General features: G+C 38.2%; 1 protein-coding gene across 1 annotated transcript in view; it reads right to left on the minus strand.

The window, feature by feature from the left end:
* ESYT2 (extended synaptotagmin 2) overlaps nucleotides 1-15,123 on the minus strand; it is an 813,806-nt gene that overhangs the window by 572,439 nt on the left and 226,244 nt on the right. The gene's annotated exons all lie outside the window — the stretch shown is intronic.

The raw sequence follows: 15,123 nt of genomic DNA on the forward strand, positions 1-15,123 counted from the left end.
ACTCCCAAACTTTCTACCTTTAAAAGTCATACAGGTAGACAGAGTGGCAATGGTCAAAGTGTTCCTATGCGCGTGCACACATCCTGCAATGGACTGGTGTTTCACCCACAATGGGTTCCGGCCTTTTGCCTGTTGGGACAGACTCCAGCTACCACCCATAATGCAGTTACCCAAAAATGAACTGAGGGACAAAGTAACACACTGTTAACTTCTGTTGTCAGTGCACAGTATCTTACATTCCAAACGTACCTGATTTATAGTATCTTACATTCCAAACTTACCTGATTTATGACTTAAATTACACATATATCTAATTGTATTCCCTACTTCATGACACCCATGCAGATGGACAACAGAGGTACGACTGCTGAATCCTACACAAATGCACTTTATAAGCACTTACATGAGTGCATGGATCATGCTATCCCTAATAGAATCAAGATGCTATCCTCCAAAAAAGGAAGTCAATCTGGTGGTCCTCTGCCATAAACAAACTCTACAACAGAAGAAAGAAACTGTTGCAAAAAAGAGTAAAATCCCATGACTGGAGGAACTCCCTGCTCAACCTCAGTAAGAAGTTGAGATTCCTCATAAAATCCTCCAAAGCTAGTTATGAAAACAAAATTGCCACTGACTCTAAAGACAACCACAAAGCATTCTATAGCTATGTCAAGAATCTCAATGGCAACACTCAGATCTGCTCTGAGTTACAGCACAATTGCACTAAATATACAGAACCAACTGATATTGCCAACATCCTGGCAGATATGTTCAGTGCTAACTTTACCCCCTCTCACCCCCTAGAGGGCCCATCTCTATACCGGAAGAATGCAAACTTCCTGTAATCACGGCTGCACAGGTAAAAAAAAACACTCTCCAAACCCAAGAACACAGCATCCATGGGACCTGACAATATCCCAGGCCACATTCTACATGAACTACAGAATGAACTGGCACCCTACCTAAGTACCATGTTCAGTCATAGCCTCACCTCAGGCTTTGTGCCCACTGAATAGCACACCGCAATGGTTATCCCACTCCACAAAGGGGGAGCCACGACAGACCCTGGGAACTACCACCCCATTAGCCTGACGAGCCTGGTCTGCAAGGTCATGGAACGTATCATCATGGAACTCATAAACAAAGACATTGGTAATCTCCACACTCTGGACCCTACCCAGTTCGGGTTTGTAAAAGGCAGACCATGTCTCCTAATCCTGATAAGACTTCTTTGAAGCAGTCACCAAAGCCATAGATGAGGGTAAGGTGGTTCACAAAGCTTATCTAGATCTCGCCAAGGCTTTCAACACCATCCCCCACTCTGGAATTATAGATAAGCTCACTAAGCTAGGTATAAATCCCTATGTCACAAGAGGGGTTGCCAGCTGGCTCACGGACAGAAGCCACACTGTGAAAGTAGCAGACACCAAATCCGACTTCAGATCAGTGATAAGTGGAGTACCACAGGGCTCAGTCCTGGGTCCTCTCCTGTTTGGTATCTACTTCTCTGAAGTACAGGCTAACACAGAAGGTCTTTGGCTAACAAAGTTTGCAGATGACTGCAAACTAGGAGCCATAATCAAAACTCCTAACGATGTGGACATACAACAAAAGGGCATCACTGAGACAGATACCTGGTGTCAAAGCCATGGCCTGAAGCTCAATGCCAAAAAGTGCATTGTCATCCCCTTTGGTAAAAACTCTGTACCCATGAACTACCACATAAGTGGTAGTCTACATAATGCCGAAAGTGTGATAAGAGACCTTGGGACACAGGTGGACAGTAATCTCTCCTTTGATAATCACATCGCCACAGTGGTCAGGAAATCCTTCTACGTGGCTCACCTCATCACAAAAGGTTTCTCATCCAGAAAAAAAGAGGTCATTGTTCCCCTCTACTCATCACTCGTTAGACCCATTATAGAGTACAACACCCCTTTTGGTATGTACCTCAAAAGGCATCTACAACAACTGGAAAGGTCACAGAAATACCTCACAAAGAGGATTACTGGCCTCAAACAGATGCCCTACGCAGACCGTCTCAAAAAACTCCAGCTTTATTCCATCACATATCGCCTACTCAAAGGCAACCTCTGCCTAACATACAAAGCTATGTCAAACCCAGAGCTGTTGGACATGCTCCACTTAAAGAAATCCCAATCCCTCCAAGCTATATGCTCTAGGGACCTAAACCTTGTCACCACAATAAACAGAACATGCTGGAGGGATAGATTCCTGTCCCAGAGACTTCCCATACTCTGGAACAAACTACCTATCTAGGTCAAACAGAGCTCCTCATTAGCACTCCAAGAAAAATCTTGATGATTGGATTGGAAATAGGAAATTCACCCCAGGGATCACTTCTGTGGCTCTGCTCGACAGGGGCACAGGAAAATAATTTTCTTGGGTGGCGAAAGCCAGGGTACCTTTTTGGCTAGGCTTATATAGGCCCTAGGGCTAATAGCCTAGTACCTACCTATGAAACTATATAAATCTTTGCAGCTTAACACTTGCCCCACATAGCTCAATAAGGAGGTTTGTCACTTGGGATAAAGAATAAAAAACAAAAAGATGTTGAAATATTTTGGACTCCTCTTTTTTTATCTACGTGTTCATTTTAATGACTGAGTGTGCCAAGTTTCTGAGCAATAACATGCATGAAGTGGATGGAAAGAACAGCTACAATGCAAGAGATTCCTCTTTAAATCTATTGTAGATACACAACCTGAACTCTATTACACTAGAACACAGGGGTGATAGGATACCCTTTCTGGTCATGCAGCTTTTAGAATTCACTAACTTGAGCTATCGTACTACAGTCAGCCCTTCGTCAAAAGCTAATATGTTATACGGCAAGATACAATGTTTTAAAATCCATGCACCTAGCAAAGGTGAACATTTTTTTTACCCCTGGCTAAGAGAAAAGACTAACTGCAGGGTTTGTGACCAGCCACAAATAACGAAGGTCGTTCCCAAATGATATATTAGAAGCCATGTTCTTTAAGGTGTGAAAAGATGGCAAACATTACTTTAAGTAATCCAGCCTGACACTTTACAGGAAAATAAATACAGATGCATTAAAAGAGCAGTTAAAACCACGAACAAACAAACCAAAAAATTATAATTTATTAGTCTTAGAATAAACACTATGCAAGACAAATGTACTTGTCAAAATAAGAATGGCTAGTTCATTGTTAAGGTATGAAAAAAAAAGTAGGGACTATTAAGGGAATAAGATGCTACTTTAAAACGATTTAGCACTTCTAAGTTTTGAATGTTGGTATCTATGAACAAAAGCACAGACACAATCATCACCTCATAAAATACCAAAAGAAACATGTTACGCACAGGAGGAAACAAAGAATGAGACAAAAGTAAAAAGTTACCCTGCAATCAATGTACACATAAGTTATATGCAATCAGCATTAACTCCTAGGTGACATTTTTGAAAAGTAGCAGTACTAGCACACAATCTTGTTATAACGTTAGACTGCTGAGTATTACAGCCTTACTGATCTTCAAACATACTGTCGCTAGTATAAAACAGGCATTTTTAGGTACAAAATACTTCTACTGCCATTCATTACACATACCTATTATTGGGTGCTGTACAGAGAATGTGTAGTGAAAACCATATCAACATTCACACTGATCACAGCCATGTAAAAATACTGAATAAGCTTATATGGTTTCTCACCTGTCTTTTCCTGTAGTACACAGATATGTCCTTGAAGTACTACAACAAACATATCTGATATAAAAAGATCAGACTGAAAAAAAGTATACTCACACTGCCTTGTCAGTCATTTTGTAAGCAAAGTGTGCGTACACATACAAACATATATATATATATATATATATATATATATACACACACACACACATACACACACGCACACACAAACAAACACATGTATATTACAGACGGATAGACCCTGGAACGTTTGTAACTCCCTAGGAGTCTCTAAGCAATGTGTCACATTATGAGTAAATCATCTATAAAACAGAAATAAAGCAGTGTGCGTATGCAGTATCTTAAATTTCTCTTCTGGGTTTGCTAAGACGACGTTTGAGTGCTCTGGAGACATTCTGCTGCCCATTGTGATTCCTATAATCTATATATCATACGATACATTAAAAGTTAAATATTATGACTGGATTTAATTTCATCTGCTCAAAATTACATTGAAAATCCATGATGCACTACTGTGTAATATACAGATGTCACTGTTACAAAACATTTAGCGCCTAGTCAAACAGTTTCAAAAAGGTCCTTGTTTGTTTTACAGTATAAAAGTAATTAACAATTTGCTTAACTGTTTATTCATTTACTATCGACTTAGACTTCATTGACAGGGCAGTAATACTTCAAAACAGTAAACCAACAGGACATGCTAAAGCGATAAATACACAAAAAACACAAACTATGCAAAAGAGTTGTAATCAAAACTACAACTGTCAACATCTAACGAGCATTATTGGGACAACCTAGTCTTTCCACTTTCCTACTGGCTACAAAATAGTCTCTGTTTGCTAGCAGTCATCTAAGTGGTCTGAAAATTCTCAAATTCTCTAACAGTGTTTTTACTCAGCACAATTTATATTCCTTGCATCCTAAATTCTTCCAGAAAATAAATGTTTTCTGGAACTTCCCCTTTACCTTATTTATGCCTGTGACATACTCAGTTTCTGTACTGTCTCCAGGTAACACGTGCACACACACACACACACACACACACACACACACACACACACACACACTGATGCCATGAGCATCTTTTCATACAACCGGTTGTCAGGCGCAGTACTAACATTTCTTGAATCAACTCAGGCCTGCTAACAATATCATCCATACTAAGACCTTACCACAGTTCCATCAGTACAATCATCTCTTCCTTTCTGCTACAAGCATATCTTACATGTGAACATGTTCTAGCCCCACAACAGGTGCTTGAGTTATGTTTTGACAATGTAGTGCAGCATGACACGTAAGTTGCAGAGATGCAGATAAGACATTAAACCAAGGTCCCATCTAACTGAACTGATGGCAGCTCTGGTGGATGGAATGACATTCCTAGCACTTCACTAAAAAGTGTGGGAATTTCAGGCACATGTTGATTTGTCCAACAAAACATCAGAACACAGACTAATAAAAAATAGAAGCAAATCTGCAATTCAGAGCTAGAAGAAACTGCCAAAGTGCACATACGTAAATACGTAGAAATCAAGTTTCCATGCATCCCCATGTACAGGAAAGCAACCCCACCTCCACTTAAGTATTGCAACAATAACACATTAAAGAAGAGGGCATCTCTCCTCTCACCATTGGAGTTCTAAGCCAAAAACACTAAAATTGCTCTAAATATCAGAAATTACTTGAACAAACTATTCTGAAGAGTTCAAATAGGGAAATATGCATTCCTGCTTTTTAGTATAAGTTTTTGCCAAATAACAAATTTCACAGACCGTTTCCTGAACATTGATCTGAGTGAATCATACTTTTAAACTAACAGGTTCATAGGATTTATTTTCTAATATTCTGGCAAGACTAACCATAGTCAGCTAAGTAACAACTTGTGTCTTCTATGTAAGCAGACAATAAAAGCCTAGTGGAACTAACTACATCAACAAAAAGCAATTAAATAAGCTATCACATTACAATGCTTGGATTCCCAAAAATATTTGATTATATCTATCAACACACCCACTTCCATTATATAAAAATTTGCTTTTTCTTTGATAATATTCTTCTGATAATTTTTACACTGAATTTTTACACTGAATTTCAGCCATCAATTACGATCACAGGAGAATTCTAGGCTAACAACCGTAAAGGGACTTTGTAAGCCTAGCCATGCTTCTCAGAAGCTTTGGACAAGTTTTAGTCACTTACGTTTGTGTGGGGGTATATATAACTTGGGCAGTATCTACAAGATTCATCTTTCTACTACAGACATAGGCTAGACCAGAGGAACTTTACGATTCCCCATCCACTGATCCAAGAACTTTGTTTCATATGAATGGGAAGCTTGTTCCAGAGAATGGGGAGACTCTGAGACACATCGCTGTTTCAAGTCTTACTTAAGTCCCTGGTTCAGGTGTTTCTGATGCCATTTGTTTGTGTATGTAAAACAGATGCATTAATGGTGGATCAGAGGATGCTATGTAAGACAGGCATACGTCACCCCTCAGCAGCCTGTAGAAGACCAAGTAGAAGGATAAGGCTTTGAGACAGTCCACACAGTACATGTTTTGTACACCATGTCTTCTTTTTTTTGTGACAAACCAATGTGGATACTGCAGTTGTTGCATATGCTTTGTCAGGTACATACCACAGGGAGCACTGTACTCAATTATTAGTCTAATGAAGGATGAAAACAATGCTACACTGACATCTTTGGCCTAAATGCCATAACCTTGCTTATAAGCTGTGTAACACAGAATGATTTCTTTACTAGAGTAGACGCATGATGATCAAAGCCATGTCATTAATTATATGCCCTCCCAAATCCCTGACCGCTGAGGTCTACTAACCCTTGTGGCACACCCATGTGATGTGTCATTTTTGTTTCTGGCCAGTATGAAAATTCTGTATAGCAGATGATTTTGAAACCATTTCTAGGCTCCTGTAGTAATAGGGTGAAGGCAAAACATTTCAAGGCTCTCTTAAAATCTATGAAAATAGCACCAGTCAATTTATCATCTTACATATTCTTAAAGATGGTGTTGATAAGTTACATTACAGCAGATGAGGTGCAATATTCTGGTCTGAAGCCATGTTGCTTGTTGGCAAGAATGTCATATTTAGAGATGTACTAGGTCTAAGCTGTTATTGGCCTATAGCTGTCTGCGTTTTTTAGTAGCATTAACTTTTGGTGGTGGGGTTACTGTGGCTCTCTTGAACAGCTTTGGAACTAACTTAATATTATAATAATAATAATATTAATAATAAAATAAACCAGGTGCTCCAAGGGACCATAACTTGTATCCACAAAGCATTTATTATTTTATAGTTTAAAACAAACCGGTGTAAAAGAATCAAACAGGTTTAGCGCTAAACCTTCCAGTGGTCCAGCTACCTGATTTGGGGCTAATGTAAGAAGTGTAGGACAAAGTGTGTACAATTGTGTGGTTTTATTAATAGCAATTTTGTAAGGTCATTAAGTACTTCTTTTCTAGTAACTGCCCTAAAGTAGAATCTGGGATAATCAAAGAATGTGAAAAAGGGTACTTTTTAGTAAGGCATAAATATGTGGTTGAAAGGTATTTGTTAATGTTGTATATTGCTAATGTTGTAATTTATTTCTTTATAGGTAAGTACTACGCTAGCTGTCCATGTGTACCACTTTAAGCCTACCCAATTTCCCTTAGTGAGAATCAAACCCTGTACTTGTCTGCAAGGTAAACACCTTGGCCATTGTCATTTATGACTTAATTGCTTGGTGATTGCTTTGACTTTAAATACGTTACTGCTGCATAATTGGGCGTTTGTGACAACCATCTTCTTACGCAATTTACTTTGGCTGCATTAATAGCAATTCATTTTTTCTTAGTATAAGGAATAACTGACGTCTGGTGATATTGGTAGGGTCTTGTTTCCATTTCTTCCATGCTACATCTCTGTTTTATTCTTAAATGTGAGATATTTTGTGTTAGCCAAGGAAATGCAGTACCATTTACTATCACTGCTTTAAAGGGTACAGTTAGTTCATTTTACATGCATTTTGGTGCGTCGGTGAATATAGACTGTGCCTCCTTGGGATATTTGGAAATGTAAAGTGGGCTTCAGTCTATTATGCTAAGTTTCTATAATAGAGCAATCTCAGAGTATTGTGTAACATGTTTGGAAGTTGCATATTTTGGTGGTGGTTTTGGTGATCTCACATTTCAAGTAGTTAGTTAGCACAGGGGAGTATTCACTGAGGGAGTTTGGAAGGATATGTACTGCGATGCATCTGTCTTCAAAGTCAGTAATAAGATGTCTGGAAGTGTGTGGTTCACCTCATTCTCTTCAGAATGGAACTGCATTAAAATGAAATGCAGACCTTACAATGTCCAGAAGGACAGCGTTATATAGTATTCTTTCCTTCAAGGTTAACAAAACCCATAAAATTCATGGGAGTGACTATTGGTGTTGTTTATAGTGGAACATTAATGTGTCACTATCACCTTTGCCTCATATTATTTCCATCCCATAGCCTCAGTGAGTTCACACTACCAGGAGGCAACATATTTTCTATATATGATGCATTGAGAATATTAATAATGGATAAAACAGAGAGGTTCACACATTCAACCTTAATAAGAATCATAAAAAATTGTTTCTATCCTTTTATAAAGTTTTTCTCAAGCCATCCCTACTCTCTTAAGTCCAAAGGAGAAAGTCTAATGATGCAAGGTAAAACTAACATCAGTCACAAGACTATATGATACTGTCAACAGAATGAGTCTAGACTGCCAAAAGAATTGCTTTAATGCAGAGTTAGCACCTATACAGCTACCATGTCCCTGTTACCCCTCCACAGTTTCCTTCATACTATTTGTGAAGACTGGTAGAGAAGGGGTGAAGGCTGCCAGCCTAGTCAAATAGAATTTGATACATAATTATATTATTTGTAAATATAAATGTAAAATACAGGCTTGTTTCTTAAATGAAAGAAAACACTGTAAAATGTGAACTTCAAGATTGTAGCAACAGTGCCATCTGCTGTAAGGAAAACTAAGCCAAGCATTTCACATCTGTTCTTTTGAAGTTAAAATTATGTCTTGTATACCCTTTGATCTAGATAGTGGTGCCGAAGAGGCTAGCTGAACACATTATTTCTATTGTTTTAACTTAAAGAATAATTACTAGAGTGTACATGTGAAATGTCTTTTATTGTTGTAGTTTCCTGAGCAGGTGTTAGACTGTTAAATAATGTAGCCTGTTGACCTGGGAACTCCAGACTAAGTGTCAAAATGATGTAATGTGTATACTGGGAAACCCTAAGTGTCAAAATTATGTAATCTGGGAGGGCCCAGCAGAAATGTTAGTGATTTTAAACTATTGCTGAAAGAGAGACTGTAAGCATTTTGATCTTGATATCAAATTCTCAGCATTGCCTTGCTGTATGAAAGTAAGTTACTTTAGAAGTATGTTTTCTTGTAGAAATAGCTAGGACTATAAAGATTAGACTTAAGTGTTTTTCTGTTATGTCAGAACTGTACTACAGAATTAAAGTTTCTGTGTGATCTCTGAACTCTTGGATAGCACTGTGGTGTAGTAGTATTGTCTTGTGTTTTAATTATTTATTATTAAATATTTTAAAAACCTTTTACCTGTGGCTGGTTTGTGTAGAGTTAAGTTAAGCTCTAGAGCACGTTGCATATTTATAGAGTTTATTGTACAAAGCCACTCTAGTAAACCTTAGACTGATTACTCAGACTTACCAATTGGATAATAATATTGCACAGTAATAACTGGACACCCTTTTAAGGGCCTTTGGGTAGCTGATAAGTATTAGCTGGTGGTGGCAGTGATTACTACCGTATAGTCTGGGTAAAGGGGCACAGCTGAAGAATCTGTGTCAGCCTTTCCCAGGAGTGTCTGTGAAGTTGTATAAATACTGATCCCAGAGTGTGTGTGGTGTGTGTCAGCTACCTGGGCAGGGACACAAAGCACTGGTGAGACAAAGAGGGTACTGGAGGTTAGCTTGCCAGCTAGGTTGAGATTTGGACCCTATAGCTGTGTCAGTGGGGAGTCTTATTGGGGACCTGGGAAGCAAGGGAGCAACCAGTCCCAGACTGACTGTGATCTCTGTGTGCACTTAAAGGAAATTGTACTTTACTGTATTTGTTATCCTTTCCTCTTATATGAGACACCCTCCCAGGTGTTAGTGGTGAGGATTGAGGCTCCTTAATTGCTAGGCCAGGGCACGGCAGTCACACTATTCTCTTCCCTTCTCTTTAGAACAGCACTCTACAATTCATAAAAGAAGGGTTTCCATAAGTCTACCACTCTGTGAAATTTCTGTACAACTCCCAGCTAAAATCAGATTGCCTGTCTACTTTGTCCCTCACTCAATATTCCCCTCCTTGTGTTCAACACTCTTTCCAAGTTCCATGGCTGTGATTATATTCCCTTTGCCTTTCTTTTTGCCGACCTATACATGGTAAGGACCAGTCTCTCCTTTAACACTGTATGATTTATCACCCAATTATCTTACTTACTTGTGACTGAATCTTTTAACCACCCTGTGCCCTTATTCAGGTATGTCATTCAGAAAACAACTGTATTCATCATGAAGCCTTCCAAGAGTTCTGCACAAGGAAGAATAACTACCATTTCTCCTTGTACCATACACTGAAGCACTTTGCTCATCCTTGTTACCTTCCACCTGTATGTAAAGCAGTTCATTCTCATATTTTCTTCTTCTTCCATTCTTCCCAATAACAATCCCCCCCTCCAAAAAAAAAAAAAAAAAAAAAAAACACTTGAATTGCTTGGTTACTCTAAGGCAGTGGTGCACAACCTTTTCGTGGGGAGGACCACTACACAAATTCTTAATGCATCTGCCACTTCAAAACATAATAAGTCGTTACGAGTTAACAACAGGCATGTGTTGGAAAGTTTGTGTAACTGGAGTAAGGCATAGCATTTTTCACTTTTTTAAAAGATTTTGGTTACTCTCTGGGGGCCGGATAACATTGGGTTGGGGGCCGGTTTTGGCCCCCGGGCCGGACGTTGTGCACCACTACTCTAAGGGCATGACTACATCATTGTGTAGTTCAAAATTTCATCCATGACCTCAGTCTCTGTCTGTATGTCATGTCTAAACAGGCTCATTCTGCTACATACATTACTGATAACATCAAAACACAGAGCAGCCCAATAGTCACACGTATGGCACCCCAGTAACCTGTCTTACAAACAACAATATCCCTCCACCACTTCAGTTCAGAATTCATTAACTTTCAGTGAGCTCTTCAACCAACTCACTGAATATCAGTCCTAAATCTGGGCAGTACAGGATGCCTATAGTCCTCTAAGCAGGATGAAATCAAAAGTTTGGTGAAGAATGTACACAGTGCAGCCAGTGGACTCTTCTGCAAACTTCTGTCATCAGTCCCACATCATAAATGTAGATCTAATTGAACTGACAAGACATCAACTACATCAACTCTTGGTTTCTGGGGTCCAACTTTCTACTGGCCTTATAAGATCGTACAAACAGATCCTTCAGGAGCAATGTGTACTATTTTGCAACTTTTCTTATGGGAAGTATTTGCTCAACACATTATTTTAATGTCACATTTAACTAGAAGTTTCATAGCAACAGTGCCTCTACGATAAGGAACCACATGTAACTTTAAACCTCAGTTCTGTGGGCAGCACGGATCTATGTCACTAGACTGAGGTCAGTGAGAAGATATAATCGAATTTCTGAAAACTTAAACATTAAAAAAAACACAAAACTCAATTGTTTTTACATTTTAGCAGGGGGCAAGCCCCCATGCACCCCCACACCCCTGCAAATTAAATATACTAATTCTGAGATCATACTACATTGAGGAGAATGGTACATTTTCCGATTCGCAATATACGCAATCTCCATTCAAAAGTTTGAGTTTTCATAAATTTAACCATAGCATCTCGCCAATATGATTTTCGAGTTTCTGAAAACATGATCAAATGATAGAGATCAGGGCAGCACATATCATCAGTAAGTTATACATTTGTACTGCAAATATATCAGGTTATCACATTTCTGGCTATCCAGCACAGCATCATCACTTATAACCATGACAGCAATGGAAAAAAGTAACCTAAGATATAAAATTTGTTTTACTTTAATTTCCAAGTAAGAAAAAATTAGATAACGTAACATTTTAATTTGTTCTGCTTAATAATTAAACTGCTGTTAATTTTTAGTACTGCTTAACACAATGATTACTGGAATAAACTTAATGAGTCACAAAGTCACAATGTTAGAGGTTGCAAATGTTTTATTCAAATGTAATTTTATACGGTTACAAGGCAACCGCACTTTCAAATAGAACATTTTTAACAGTTTTTCTTACAGAAAAACAAGAGGCTTACAACTATTACCAAACAAATATGAAATACTGTATAAGCATGAGAAAGAAAAATCGCTACTACCATTTATGAACTTACATTATGAATACCTCAGTTAAGCAGTTAGTGTTAATCCAACTGGCAAGTATCACACTATTAAATAACTAGAAAGCAATATTTCCAAACTAGTACATCTTAGGATTATTGAATACTTTGGGCCACCAATCCAGCTCCACTATAACCCTACTGCTTGATGATCAATGCTTAGTTAAAAGATGGCATATAACATTCAATGGTTTTAAGCATCATCATATAACTCTTAATACTCATAAAACTAAATTATAGTGGGGAGCTCCAAGATGGTCACATACTGGTCAATATGTTGAGCAGAGCTCTCTCAGTGGGATGTAAATAAAGAACAACTCCGGATGCAGAGAAAGCATTCAAAGTAAGCTTATGAGTAGGTTAATGGAAGCATTTGCATTTCCTGATACAATAAGGTTAATTAGAAGGCTACAGGAGGGATCAAAAGCAAAAATCAAAGTGGGAAAGTTCCTCTCTGATAAGTTGCGTCTGTAAAGCGGAACAAGCCAGGGGTATCCTATTTCCCCTTTGTTATTTGCATTATATTTAGAACCATTAACAAAAATTATAAGAGACTTAGAAATTCAAGGATATAACTGCTATGGTGTTCAAGAAAAATTGGCTTTTTTTTGCAGATTATATGTTGTACCTGATGGAACCAGATAAGGACATCTCAGTGTTGTGGAACATTCTGAGACAGTTCCAGGTTTTTTTTTTGTTTGTTTTTTGAGATATACAATTAAAGAAAATAAAACAAAGGCTACAGCTATAAACTACATACCCACATATGAATTGGTTCAGCAATACCCATATTTATGGGGACATGATAAAAATTAAGTATTTACGAGTATGGACTAAAAAGGATTCTGACAGTTAAAGATATGTAGGAAGAGAGTAAACAAAAGGTAATACGAAAACAGAAACTGGAAGCTCTTGCCTATGGATATGGATAGCAAGATGCAAGCAGTAAAAATGTTTTTGAGTTCCTTTAGTTTTATACACAAGTTCGGCATATTTTTATCACCCAAAGTAGAAGTTGTGGACAGTAATTAATAAAGAGTTGAAGGATTTTCTCTGGGAGGGGAAAACATCAAGAGTTAAGTGGGGTATGTTGATCCTCCCAATAGAACAGGAAGGTTTAGGATTACTTGATTTGAAAGCTCTAATACATAACACAAGCAGGAAGCTACAATTCAAAGTGGAAAGAGGTGATGATGAAGCAGGGAGGTAATTCAAGAAATAAGGAAAGAGTAGGATTTTGGACACAGATACTTAAGGTGAGTCAACAGTCATATAGATTATTATATTCATAAAACAGCAGAAAGTATACTAAGAACTAAGCCAACATGGGAATGGAGAAAGGAGGTTCTGCCAATAAATATGGCTGCAAGCAGGGATATATAAAATAGGCAAGAGGGGACTGGAATATACAGCAGAAACTTGCAAAGGAACCAAGATATTGGGAGCAAATTACTAGACATAAAGAGGTAACAGAGTTGGATGAGGCCAAGAAGTTGTTTGAATTGCAGGCTAGAGAGACTGCCTTCCCTACTAGGGATTGCTATCACTGTACAGCAAAGAGAACTGGACAGGGCAATCTTAAGTGAAAGTTCTTCTCTGGTAGAGTCCTTCACTGAATCTAGAGCAGAAGCTGCTGTTAAAAAAGGATAATTAGTAGGGAATATAAAATACTGCATAATACCCATAAGAATCAATCAGTGAAGGTTTGAAAAGATTGGGAAGGGAGACTGGAAAAGCAATTTACAAGAGAACAATGGGAGGACATGCACATGGCTTCCAAGTATGCAACAAAATCCAGAAGGTTTAGGATCTTTGCTTGGAAGTGTCTGCAAAGGCATTTTTAATTCCCTAGGCAGACTTCATGGAAATTTTTCTCAGGTAGATAGCAAATGTTGGAGGTATGATGCAGAAGAAACAGACAACTGGGAACATATGTTTTGGGATGTAATAAGTCGGCATATTTTAAAAATTCCTTACAAGGTACTCTGTCAGAAATATTGGGTGATCAAATGGCTGTAACTAAGGAAATTATTCTTTTGAGCTGGGATACAGGATCTGAATTGCTTTATTAAGTTTAATTCTGTTGGCTGTTAAAACAGGAATTACTAGAAAATGGAAATCAAACTCTAAACCAACCTTAGTTGAAGTCCTGAATATTATAAAAGAGATAAAAAACTGGAAGAGGAATCTTCGGAAAAGGGACGGAACAAATTACATGGAAATAAATGGAAATTGTGGGAACAATACATACAGAATAACGTTCAGGAGGAGGAGTGAGGTTTAAGGGAAGGCAGGAATTCAGCAAAATTAATGTAGTCTTGGACTAATGATAGTATCAAGGAAGGGAAAAATGTGTGATGTACAATGTATGTAAATGGAAACATGTTAATATGGTTTGTTTTCTTTTCTGTTAATTTATAACCGCCTATGTCTTAAGTGATAATTTAAGAAAGGTGTTTAAAAAGAAGTGTAGGGTGCAAATAAAAACGTTACAGGAGACATGCTTGGATAGAAATGAGCATGTGAATTTTGCAAGGAAAGACGTTCAGAATGGATATTCACCAGAACATCAGGGAGAAAGGAAATGGAGAGTAATAATAATAGACGAGGAGAAGAAAGACAATAACGGTTGATTTGTAACAATATGGAGTTATTGGCAGGGGAAAGCAGATTACAATAGCATGCACTGACATTTTACCTACAACAACTATTAAGAATCTTAAGAGAATTATGGGAGAGGTAGTTTTCAGCAGGGAATAGTATTCATGGGTGGTGACTAGAAAGTATAGTTTTGTACCTACCATAAATGCAGATGTTCGAGTGTTCACCCTGCTGCAGTCATCACACTTGGGTTATCCTGTCATCAGGCGGTCCCGCAGTCGGCCGGATTTCCAAAGTCTTGGTCCGACGTCGGTTGCTGTTGCCTCATCCCTGACGTCAGTGCGCCAGGGGTACATATACTG

Source organism: Protopterus annectens, chromosome 2.part1, assembly GCF_019279795.1.
Source record: "Protopterus annectens isolate FY-2018-M chromosome 2.part1, PAN1.0, whole genome shotgun sequence".
Lineage (NCBI taxonomy): Eukaryota > Metazoa > Chordata > Ceratodontiformes > Protopteridae > Protopterus > Protopterus annectens.